The 12,979-nt window shown below is 44.8% G+C and overlaps 1 protein-coding gene across 2 annotated transcripts in view; it reads left to right on the top strand.

Annotated features, from left to right (window-relative positions):
• The first annotated feature begins 206 nt into the window (after positions 1-206).
• Positions 207-12,979, top strand: part of CAPN13 (calpain 13) — an 80,566-nt gene continuing 67,793 nt past the window's right edge. For both annotated transcript variants that reach the window (XM_082745260.1, XM_082745261.1), the window contains exon 1: positions 207-389. The gene's annotated coding sequence lies outside the window, so the exon portion shown is untranslated. The remainder of the gene's footprint in view (positions 390-12,979) is intronic.

Below are 12,979 nucleotides of genomic sequence, written 5' to 3'. Positions count from 1 at the left end.
CTTGGAAACAATGAAAAAAACTACAGCGCAGGCAACCAAGACATCAGCCACTCCGCTAGGGGCTCCAGGAAGTGAGCTGAGACTAGGAGGGGACTGGAAGATGGTTAAGTGGCACACAGTACCCTCCCTTGTCCAAGAGTCATTGTTTAACCAAGGTGGGACACTCCCCGATGAGCACATATAAGGAGGAGCCTACTGCGGGAAGAAACCCGGACTCCGGACTCTACCAACATTGCCGGTCTGCATGTTCCCTGGAGACGCGACCCTCGTCGACCACGGCCACTTTCCCTCCTACAAAGCTGCTGCTGCTGAGTGTGGGGTACCTGGCCAGCCGTCCCCTGGCTCCCGCGGGAATACCGCTGACATCAGATACACCCGTTAGGAAGCAGGTAGGATGTGCGCGGTGACCTCTCTGGGCTTTGGACCAAGGTAGTGGTCCAAACTTCAGTGAGCAAATGAATTCCCCCAAAGAGCGTCTTAATTATGTAGATTCTACGTCTACCCTCCAGAGAGGTGTCTGCAGAAGCTCCAAAAACTCAGGACTTCTGGCCCAAAGGGTCCAATGTTAGGCTTGAAGGAACGCTAGAGCAAAGGATGAGTTGCCTTGATAAGAGAAGATCATTCACGCTTGGCCTATGTCCGCTCACAGCAAGTCACCTTAGCTTTTGTGCTCCACGTCCCAACCTCAAGGGCTACACTGACCATAAGGGACACCCCAAAGGGAGGAATCCTGTCTCCTTGTTCACCCATGTTCAATTTCTGACACGTAGTACATGTTTCATATTTGCTGAAGGAAGGAAAGGGGCTCAGGGCTTGCCTTTTGTTTTCAAATGATCTAGCTTCAAAATTACAGGAACAGGGTGCCTGGGTGGCTCAGTGGTTAAGCCGCTGCCTTCGGCTCAGGTCATGATCTCAGGGTCCTGGGATCGAGTCCCGCATCGGGCTCTCTGCTCAGCAGGGAGCCTGCTTCCCTCTCTCTCTCTCTCTCTCTGCCTGCCTCTCTGTCTACTGTGATCTCTCTCTGTCAAATAAATAAATAAAATCTTTAAAAAAAAAATTACAGGAACAAAGTTGAGAAATCTGGGTTAACCACAACACTGATCACCGCGTCAGAGATCAAGGTGGCTCCACTGACCCTAGAGCTGTGGACGGTCGATGCCTGTGCCTCTTGGGCTGCTCAGGCCAGGTCCTCCTAGAGATGTGATTCTGTGCTTAGGGAGATAGCTCTCGCTATTTGACTTGAACCCAAGCTAACCAGACTAGAGTAAGTGCAGACATTTTCCCTCTGTGGTTACAGTGGGGCTATGACTTGTCCTGGGATAGAAATCAAACTTCACTGACCCCCAGGTGGCATAAACAGAGTGATTCAGCTGATCTCCTTGAATGGTTCCAACTGTCCCACTCACCTGCCCCGGCTAGAACGAAACCCTTTCTTTCTTTTCTTCCTTCTCTCCATTTTCTTTCTTTTCTGTTTTTGCTGGGTGATAGCTTCAGGAGGACTCCATATGCACCAGATGAGAGTCGAACCCCCCCACAGGTGTTTGTGCCTCCTACAGTCCCCTCCCTCTGATGCAGATTCTCCTAGGAAGGTTCTGAAAAGGGCCAAAACAGAGAAACTGGTCAAACTGAGCAGGCCTGCGCTTCCCGTCCCCAACGCCAGGCTTCAGGTCCCCCCATCCTGGGTTCCAGCTGGCTTCTGTCTTGGTCCTTGAATTCTCAGGGGACTGTTCTCTACCATGCACTGCTTTTTGCTTTGCACGAACCATTTTGAAGAAAGAATTCTGTGATCTAATGGAAAGGCTGTGCACGCCCACCAGTCTGCAAAGCTGGTTCCCCCAATAAGCAACCAGAAGAGCATGGCCAGACCTGATTTCGTCATTTTAATAAGTAAGTTAGTTGAACAAGGTGATCCTAAAGGGGGTCTTCCAGCTCCTTGGGAGCAGAGCCCTTCCTGCTGAAAAGCAGCTACAGGTTGTCTGGTCCTGCTCAGAGGCCATCTAATGAGCTAATAAACAAATGCCAGTTTTTAAGAGCTGGTATAGGGGTGTGGCAATGAATGCTAGTGCCACTGCGGCCGCCTCTGCTGGAGTCGTAGGGAGGATGCTCTGTGTCCTGTACCGAGTGTGGAGTGACACGGGAGGGGCTGCCTCTCGGCCCCTGCGCTCTGGGATTCACATTCTCACTCTGCTCAATAGCCATGAGGGACATTAAAAACTGAGAGTGGCCAGGACCTTTGGTTCATTTCTCTCTGAAACGATGGTCCCTTGGGCGATACTCTGCCTTCCGATCCCCGGCTGGGTCAGCCCTGCTGGCTGGCCCCCCATAACTGTTGATCAGGCCTGACCAGGATCTCCCACAGCTCCAAGATTGGAGGCGAAGCCCCCGAGGGCCGTCTCCATCGGGAGTAACCACACACCTGCTTCCGGAGACACAGCCAGTGACCCCCATCTGGATCACTGCTGGGCACCGGGGAGGTCCTAGGACCGTTGCCTTGGTTCTCCTCACCAAACATCACATCTTGTCCCCAGTCTAATCCTTACCCAGAAGTGGCTTCCAACCAGTAACCTACATTGTTATGTTCCATCTCCCAAATGCCCAGCATCCTCTTAAGTTCTAAAGAAACTTTTAGATGGCCTTACCTTGGGGAGAAACTCTGGGCAGAGGCTTTCAGGACGGGCTGGCTCCCAGGATTCTGGACTGCCGGCCACCGCGGGTACATCCCTTCAACTCCGAGGCCATACTGAGCCCTGCTGTCTGCCTGATATTGTCTACAAACACTGTGTTCTTCCTGGAACCAAGTCACTTTCTCCAGATGGGTACAGGCTTTCCCCCCCTACCCCACCCACCCCATCCCAACTCCCTTGGGGCCTCGCCTGTTCTGACACCTAGCCCAGGGCAGGTGGAGGCTTCCTGGGGCAGCATCTCCTCCTGGCTCAAACCGAGGGTCTGCAGGCACCGCCCCTCACTCTCCTGGCCTGCCCCCACCAGGGCCTTTTCATACCCCTAGCAGGCAGGTTCCTAGACCCTTTGCTCCCCTTTCTCCAGTCTGCTCTGCCTATTGAAGCCCTTCTCACATGCTCCGGCCTTCTTGGTTTTTTTTTTTTTAAGGGTGGAATGAGAAAGAATGAAGGAAGGGGCATGGGAAATCTCAGAGGCCTAAACCCCTCTCAGCCTGCTTCTCTCTGCCTCACTCACCTTCTCACACACACATGCATTTTCTTTCATGGTGCTCTTCGACATACTTAATCCAGAAGATACTCTCGAAAGATTTTCGTTTCCCACTGAGCCCATGCCTTGTCCCTGTCCCCAAAAGCATGACCACATCTAACGGGGTCTGAAATCCACTTGATTCCAGAAAAGGCTCTGAGCAAGCAACTTGGCCTGCGCCTTCTTGGGAGACACCATTGTCCTAAGTCCTGGAGCTGGCTTGGCCAAAGGAGTCTCTCCCTTAGAGTGCTTGGCTGCTGGTGCTACTGACCCTCTCTCCTCCCCTGCCATCCCCACACCGCGGTGGGAAGCAGCCACGGGCAGAGCCAGCACCAGGCTCCCAGTCCCACACTCTGCCCTATCGCCTCTGTGGACTCCCCAGGCCTGAGATGCCCAGAAATGCCAGGTGCACACGGGGATGCCCAAGCTCCAACTGCTGGCACCCCTGGGCTGTGGCCAGAGCCGTGCCCTGGATCTCACCGTATGGACCAGTTGTCATAGGTGGGGATTTCAGAGCGGTCCCCAGGACAGGAAGGGTGTCTCTGCCATTGGACACCTGAGTGCTCACATCTGAGAGGTAAGAGAGCCAGAGATGTTCGGGCTCTGATTCAACACCACAAGATGCAGGGCTTGCATGAGAATGACTTTCCCTAGCAGGTTCTTGCTCTCCTGTTCTTCCTCAGGATCTCCATCTCCACCGACCCACAGGCTGTCTGTATTTCTGTCTCCCTGCCCCTCTCCATCAGGGTGCTCTGTCCCTTCCCTGTCTCTATCTCCTCTGTTTTCAAAGGAATGGATTATCTAAATGTGGTAACAACTTCCAAAGAATCTTAAAAAAGAGAAAAGGCCCTAAACCCGCAGGGCCTGCCTGGTTCCTGCTCTGGTTCCTGCCTTTGGGAGGTGAGCCGTCTGGAGCCTGGGCTACCCAGGGAGAATAGGTCAGAAATAGCAGCTTGTAAGACCTGGATTATAGATAACAGGCTCCAGTGTCCTAAAGCCCCCTAATTTGCTTAAGAAGGAGCTGGAATTAGCTAAGTAGAAAGTATATTTTCTTTTGATGGGTGGGGGAAAAAGAAAAAAAAAAACCCGTGCCCTAAAATCCAAGATCATGCCAAATGATCTAGAACCCAGAAAGAACGTTCCATCTTGTCCTCAGAATACATCACCAGTCTACTCAGGAACTTTCTAGGCTTCCTCTGTGGTTAAATGACACCTACTGGAGAACTTTAGAGATGGGAAGTATATACTTTCCATGCAAAGGCAAAGTCCATTTTTTTTTTTATGTTTGCACACGATGAACCCAATTTAACTGAAAGGAATAATATATTCAGTGGGCTGCTATTTCATTTTCTGCCCAGCAATATCCGTTAGGGTACATAACCCACATTCTCTGTTCCAGAAACAGAACATTTCATAACATTACAGCTACTAGAAAGTCCAGCCTTCCCAGAGTTCCAAAGGGTAAGGGGAGGGGGGTGGCGTGCCTGCGGTTCACAACCTCAGTGGAGTGGCGCTGACCCCCCCTGCTTGGCAAGGATTGTTTGTTATCCCCCAGGGGCTTCTGCGAGGGACACATCAGCTAAGGTCTCCGAGCTCCCTGAGACCCTAGGTCCCAGGAGAAGCTGCGTCCACTTGGCGCGGGCACCAGGGAGTGAGCAGGATGGGGCTGCACTGTCTCTGGGCCACAGAGGGTGGTTTTGGCTTCCTGCCTCTCCCACACCAGGCCCCTCATCTCCAGCCATCTCCCAGGCTGTCAGCCCGGAGTCCCTGGAAGGCAAGGCGTGGTTCTGTTCTGCATACTTACTTCTTTGCGGGTTCCAGGTCTGGGGGCTTTCCAAACCTGAAGCCATGCTAGAACCTTCTTCCATTTCTCTGGTTCCCATGGCCCTTGGTGGGTGAGAGGTGACCTCCGACCCCTCTCAGCCCTAATGACACAGAAAAGAAGACGCCCCTTAGCAGGGACAGTAACCTGCTTGGCCTGTAGACCAGACCATCTGCCACGAAGCTGGGGGTTGGACAGGAGTCTCCTCCAAGTGCTGGCCAGACTTCTCTGACCATAAGCCTCAGCTTCTCCTTCTGCATAGTGAGCCCACAGAGTCTTCCTCTGAGGCCTGCCTTTCTCGGGGCCATACACCACCACCCCCATGGCTTTCAGGCCTCAAAGGCCGGAGACTCACTGAGCTGATTCTGAAGTGGGGGAGGCACGGGCCTAGATGTTAGGTTCTTCTCTAAACCCTAAAATTCATGTCCATACTGACCTTATGCCACCTCAGACGAGGTCTCCTTGAGAAATAATCCGATGCCTTCCCAACTCATAGACAATTTGTGTACGTTCAGAATTCGCTTTTCCTCTTTTTCCATTTACCTCTCCCCTTTCCCTCCTTCTCTCCCCCTCTCTGTTTTCCCCTGCCTTCATCTCTCCCTTTCCCCTCCTCCTCTTCCCTCCTTTGGCCTCTCCAAAGCCCTGAGGTGTGCCTAGGTGTCAGATAGCTGAAAGTGGTTTGCACGGGGCTTTTTTCCGCTAGAGAGCCGTTAAGTGGCTTATTTTCTCCACTCGGGTGGCTAAATTATTCTCAATGTGTTAAACAGTGTAATTAAACACATACACACGCGAGTGCGCCGGGCCCCGTCCCCCACCCCCCTTCCTTGCTCCTTGTCAGCACAGAGAGTGTCAGCCCCCGCCTTCAAGCTCTGTTAGTTTTAATTTGAGTTGTGGAATTAGTAATGGGTTTTGCTGGAACACTGTTGTGGGAAATAGATCGCTCCTCGTGCAGGGTTTGGGCACCATTTCAAATGAGTATTTGTTAAGAGGAAAACCATCCCTTGTCATGTTCTGCTACATTACATCAGATTTATTTCCATTGTTCTGAAAAACACCAGCCAGGAGAGAGCTGCGTGCATCACTCCCGGGCAGGGAACAATTGAACTCAGGCTTCCTGTTTCGTAGCTGATTGAAAACAAAATGCAAACAGCATCGGCCTTTGTTGCTGGGACTTGCTAAGCTCCTCCTGGAGGCACAGACAGCCAGCGCAGGCTCTGCACCTGTCACTGGGAAGCCTGTGATCCGCTGGCTGGTGACAGCGTGGTTTAGTGGCAAAGCTTGGATGTGGAGGAAAAGCGGTGGAGAGAAGCCCAGCAGGTCAAAGTTGAAAGGATCCATCCAACGCAAGGAGTCCTCTGCACCCCAACCCCTTTAAGAGCATTCAACCTCAACTTGACCATTGCCACTGAAGAATGCCCATGGCCATTCAAGCCACCGTCGGATCTTTTCTTTGGCACTATCCACTGAGGCAACCACTGGCGTGTGTAGATACCCATGCTTAAATGTAAATTAATTAAAATAAGATGAAATTCAAAATTCAGTTCCTTAGTTGCACTCGCTGTATTTCCAGTGCTCAATAGCCATGTGTGCTAGGCTCTTGGGAACAACTCTGCAGATCAGGAGAGACCCACGGGAAGTCCAGGAGGCAACTGACCAGTGGCTGGCATGCCCGTTCCTGGTTACAGGGCACTGGTCCCCGGGGCACAGGTTCGGGACTAGGGCAGTGGGAGATCCTGACAGGCTGATCATCAGGAGACCTACCACATAGCTTCGCTTATGTCCCATCCAAGCCCTTTATAGGAATCACGCTTGATACCCACCTCGTGCTCTGAGGCTGGTTCATTACTACCTCCAGCCCATTTTATTTATAGGGAAAGGAGGCTCCGATAGTAAGAGCATTGCTAAAGATCACTCAACCCCAAAGCAGCATCCGATGTCAAGCTTAAGTTTATAGTTTCAAGCTGATTCTCCATGTTCTTGACCACCATCCTATGATGTCTTTTCTTTTTTTAAAAATTTTTTTAAATTTTTAAAGGGACGAGGCAGATCCCAGTTTTCTGAACAGGAACATGATCCTGGGAAGTCAGAGAAGCAGCAGGTGGGATCCTGATCATGGGACCACGATGGTTAAATCCCTGCTTTCTCTGGAGGGCTGGAAATAGGACTTCTGGGCTGGGTCTGACAGTCACTATTAGGTCTGTTGGTCTGTCTTTCTCCCAGGAAACATTTTTCGATTTCCAATTTCCCAGAAAGTGATCTCTAGTTTCCTTATATGTTTAGCTGATGGCATTTTTGTGCCATTGAAAAAAAAATCCCCACTTTTTCCCAGCAGATAAAACCACCCACCAGGAAACTTTACTCACACGCAAAGGGCTCTGTCCTGGCCAGGTACCCTGGGCTACCCTAACACCCTGCTTTGGCTACCACAGATGTGCTGCTTGCAACGTGGCCCCAGAGCTGAATAGTAGTGGACGGGATGTCCAGCAGGCTCAGGAGCAGCTTTATGAGGGAGTAGGGGAGGCAGCAGGCAGCTACAGGGGTCTGTACAACAGCGCCTTCCTGGAGGGACAGCAGCTCAGAGCGGAGACATCTCACCACGTTGTCCCTTTACAACAGGAAGCCAAGTAAGCCGTACAAAATCTTTTCAAAATGAAACTGAGCCAAGGCAAATCCCACTCACTGTTTACTTGCATGGTTAACTTTTAAATGAGAAGACAGATTCGCAGTTTCCTTGGGTAACTTCCATCCTCTCGGTTTTGAGGTCCTTTAGAATTTTAATTCTGCCATCTGCTTGGATAATTGTTCTTCCTTTATATCATTAAAAAATGATGAAAAAGTTAAGAAGTAGCTTCATTTTCATTTCAACGTCTTCATCCAGGATCAAGATAAAAATGTTAAACGGGACAGGACAAGGGCTGGAGTTCTGTGGCTATTACAGCACAGTGATTTTGAGATAATCCAAAATCATTCATCCACAATGTCTGGCTCAGACTCTGAATTCTGTATACTCTTCCTGTACTATATACAACACTAGATTTCTATCCTACCATAACATAGGATACAACCTACCCAGTCTTGCAGTCTTATCCTGTTTTACCATCTTATATATAGAGAATAAAGGTAAATTATATCAAATACTTTTTTAAAATCAAGGTATGTTCTATACATATCTCAATACATAGGACCACATAGATGTGGGATTCTTCTGTTCCTCTAAAGTCAGAACTTTTTTCTGGAAGGGAAAAAAGAAAAAAGAGAAGGAAAGTGAAGTAATTGGTTTTGATAAGACTATATTTGCTTTTGGAAACCCAACCATTATTTCCTAAGTATTCAGAGTTCAAAGTGTTTCTTTGCAAGTCCATTTCAGAATCCTACTTCTTAAAAATCTTATTATAGAGCTATAAACAATTTTTAAGGAAATGCTTCAGGGGAATGACCGTGTTAATTACAAATAAACTTCTCTTTTAAAAAGAGCATCTCTCCTGAAGTTTCTTAAATTAAGTTCCCAAAAGAATTAACATTTGGCTCAATTTATAAAATTTAGACTTCCAAGCAAACAGTCATAACACATTTCTATCTGTATAAAGTAAGGAATATCTGTGTTCATCCAAAGACACTGTCAAGGAAGTAAAAAGATAAGCCACCAACTAGGAGAAGATATGTGCAACACATAGGACCAACAAAAGATGACTATCCACAATAAATAAAGAATTCCCACAAATGAATAAGAAAAAGACAATGCAGTAGATAAATGGGCATAAGATATGGATATTCATCTCACACAAGAGGGACGACGAACAACAAGTAAACATATAGTAAGATGCTCAATCCTACCTTTAATCGGGAAACATAAATTGCAGCTGCAAGGAGTTGACGTTTTACTCCTACCATGTGGGTACAAATAAGATGATGGCCAATACCAAGTCCTAGTGCGGAGATAGAGAGATGGGAACTCTTGCATTGCAGGTGAGATTATAAATTGGTACAATGTTGGAAAATAATTTGGTATATTTAGTGAAGTTGAACATATGCATAGACTCAACCCAGAAATTCCACTCAGTGGTCCTACCACCTCACATACACACCAATACCTATAAAAGTTTCAATTGTTCCATCTCCCTACCAACACTTAGTATGGTCAGCATTTAAAATTTTAGCCTTTCTAATGGGTGAGTGGTGATTATCTCATTGCAGTAACAATTTGCATTTTACTGGGGACTTAACATGTAAAGCATTTTTTCATGTTGGTAATTGTCTGTTTTTGTTTTCTGGTAAAGTGTTCATATCTTTTGAGCATTTTTAATGAGTTCTTTTTCTCTGATTGATTTAAAAGAGTTCTTTATGTATTCTGGATATAAGTCATTTTCCTGATCTTTGTGTTACATGTATTTTCTCCTGGTCTGTGATTTGCATTTTTGTTTTCTTAATGGTGTCTTTCCTGTTTTGGATGAAGTCTAATTGATCCCCTTATATTTTTCCTTGTAAGGCTCATATTCTTGCATTCTGTAAAAGATACATTTTCTTACCCCTAACTTTGCATTTTTTTCCTGTTCTCCTCTATGCAAGTATTTTCTTCTGTTTTCTTCTTAAAGTGTTATAATTTTAAGTTTTATTTTTAGATTTGTGATCATTTCGACTTGATTTCTGTATATGGTATGAAGTGAGAGTCCATTTTTTTGTTTTGTTTTGTTTTGTACCTTTTTCCATATGGAATTGATCGGCATTATTTTTTTTAAAGATTTTTATTTATTTATTTGACAGACAGAGATCACAAGTAGGCAGAGAGGCAGGCAGAGAGAGAGGAAGGGAAGCAGGCTCCCTGCTGAGCAGAGAGCCTGATGTGGGACTCCATCCCAGGACCCTGAGATCATGACCTGAGCCAAAGGCAGCGGCTTAACCCACTGAGCCACCCAGGCACCCAATCGGCATTATTTTTTTAAAGGTGTTTCTATCTCCATTGAATCACCTTGAAAAGTTTGTCAAAAATCTATTGACCATTTATGTTGCGGTCTGTTTCTGGATTCTCCACTGTGCACTATTGATCTAATTGTATATCTTTTTACCAATAGAAGTCAGGTTGGCTAGGTCCTCTAATATTTTCTTTTCTTTCTTTTTTTTTTTAAGTAGACTCCACATCCAGCCCATTGCAGGGCCTGTATCCATGACTCTGAGATCAAGGTCTGAGCCAAGATTAGGAGTCAGACATTTAACCAACTGAGGCACCCAGGAGCCCCAACTTTTTCTTAGAAAACAAACAAACAAACAAAAACCCACTTCTTTGGTTGTTCTAGGTCCCTTGTACTTAAGTATAAATTTTAGAATAAGTTTGTCAATTTCTTTAACAACAAAAAGGCATTCTACAATTTTAGGTGCAATGGTATTGAATCTGTAGATACATTTGGAAAGAATTGCCATCTTGGTAATACTGAAAATTCCAATTAATTTAGGTCTTTAGCTTTTCTCAGCAAAGATTTGTAGTTTTTGACGTAGAGAGCATGGATGTTTTTAACTAGACGTTTTCTCCCAAGTATTTGTAATAGAATGCTATTGTTTTCCTATTATTTGCTGCTAGTGTATAATATTATAAGTGATTTTCTTATATCAATCTTGTATCTTTCTAGATATAAACATGTAAAATAATTCTAGAATTATTTTCTTATTGAGCTGTCTAGGACCTCCAGTACAATGTTAAATAAAAGTGAAGACACTAAAAAAAAACTGACAATGGGCATTCGTGCCATAAATATGATTATAAGTGGGAAAAAATACCTTCCCATCACTAAGAATTATTTTAGCTGTCCATTTTTTTTTTATAGATGCCTATCATTAGTTTGGGAATGTTGTTTACTTTTTCTATGTAACTCTCCTTTGAGAATTTTTAACCATAAATGTTGAATCTTGTCCAAATAAGTTTAATTATTGGCTTTGTAAAAAATCTTTTTAATATGGTTAATTACACTGATGATTTTTTTCATGTTAAAACAAAACTTACATTCCTAAAATAAACCCCACTTAACCTTGATGTTACTGTTCTTTCTTTTCTTTATTACATTGTTGGATTTGATTTGCTGAAATTTTGTGAAGAATCTTTGCTGTCTCTATTCATGAGGGATAGTGATCCATAATTTTTCTTCCTGTGGTGTGGATTCTTTCATGAGATTTTGTTATTAATGTTATGTTGAATTGATGAAATAAGTTCAGCAGTGCTTCCCTTCTCCTCCAATTTCTGAAGAAGTTTGTGTAAGACTGGTGCTCTTTTGACCTGGAAAAAATAAGAGAATTTGCCAGTAAAACCCCAAGGGCCTGGGGGTTTCTTTTGGGGAGAGCTTTTACTAACAAATTCAATTCCTTGATTAGATACAGAGTTATTCAGATTTTCTACTTCTTCTTGTGTCAACTTTGATACATGGTATTTTTCAAGAAATTCATCCATTTCATGTCACAGCAAATTTTTTTTTTAATTTTTTAATATTTTTTATAAACGTATAATGTATTTTTAACACCAGTGGTACGTGAATCGCCAGGTTTACACACTTCACAGCACTCACCATAGCACATACCCTCCCCAATGTCCATAACCCCACTCCCCTCTCCTAAACCCCCTCCCCTCAGCAACCCTCAGTTTGTTTTGTGAGATTAAGAGTCTCTTATGGTTTGTCTCCCTCCTGATCCCATCTACAGCAATTTTTTTTGACATTTAGTTTCTTCACAATAGCCTCTTATGAACATTTTAATATTTATAAGATTTATGATGATGATGATATTGATGATGTGTGTTCACACTCTTTTGTCCTCGACTTAACTCAATTCTGGATTTGTCCGTTTTGTTGATCTTCTCAAAGGAACAGTTTTTGCTTTGCTACTTTTCTCTACAGTTTTCTCTGTTATGATTGTCTTCTCTTGTCTGTATTATTTACTTCCTCCTACTTGTGTTGGGTTTTCTTATTTCCCATTAGATCATCTTGGACTCAGGAATTATTTAAAAATATGTTTAATTCTAGGTATTTGGGGGTTTCCTAACTATCCTTCTAGGAATATTAACTTCTTTTTTTTTTAATTATTTATTTATTTATTTGACAGAGAGAGAGAGAGAGAGAGAGATCATAAGCAGGCAGAGAGGCAGGCAGAGAGAGGAGGAAGCAGGCTCACTGCTGAGCAGAGAGCCCGATGTGGGGCTCAATCCCAGGACCCTGAGATCATGACCTGAGCCAAAGGCAGAGGCTTAACCCACTGAGCCACCCAGGTGCCCCGGAATATTAACTTCTAATCTTTGTTTTGTTGTGGTTAGAGAATATTCTGTATGATTCAGTCCTTGGAAATAAATGGTTTTATGGCCCTGTGTATTGTCTGTTTGTGTGACTATATCTCAAACATCTGAAAAGAATGTATACACTGTAGTTTTTAGATATAGTACAGTATATGTACCAATTACATCAAAGTGATTGACAGTGTCATTCAGATATTTTACATTTTCACTGACTTTATTTATTTATTTGACAGATCATAAGTAGGCAGAGAGGCAGGCGGGGGGGTGGTGGGAAGCAAGCTGAGCAGAGAACCCCATGTTGGGCTCGATTCCAGGACCCTGAGATCATGACCTGAGCCAAAGGCAGAGGTTTAACCCACTGAGTCACCCAGGTGCCCCATGAAGTTTATTTGATCAGTCTATTAATATTCACCCAGCCTGCTTATGCTTACTGTTTGTATGGCATATTTCTTTTCAGTCATTTATTGTCATTATTGTCAAGTTATCTCTGCCTTTATTTAGAGTGTCTCTTAAAGGCAGCATGTAGTTGAGTTTCACTATTTTATCTCCTTTGTAAATCTCTGCCTTTTAATTGAATTTAACGTGTAATTATTGATATAGTTAGAGCTATATCTATTTCTTATATATTTATCCACTGTTCCCCCTTTATTGACTTCGCTTGATTACGTGAATATGTTTTAGTA

Source organism: Mustela nivalis, assembly GCF_964662115.1.
Source record: "Mustela nivalis genome assembly, chromosome: 8".
In the NCBI taxonomy this organism is placed as follows: Eukaryota; Metazoa; Chordata; class Mammalia; order Carnivora; family Mustelidae; genus Mustela; species Mustela nivalis.
The sequence above is the reverse complement of the archived record's forward strand: the minus strand, read 5'-3'. Positions and strand labels throughout refer to the sequence as shown.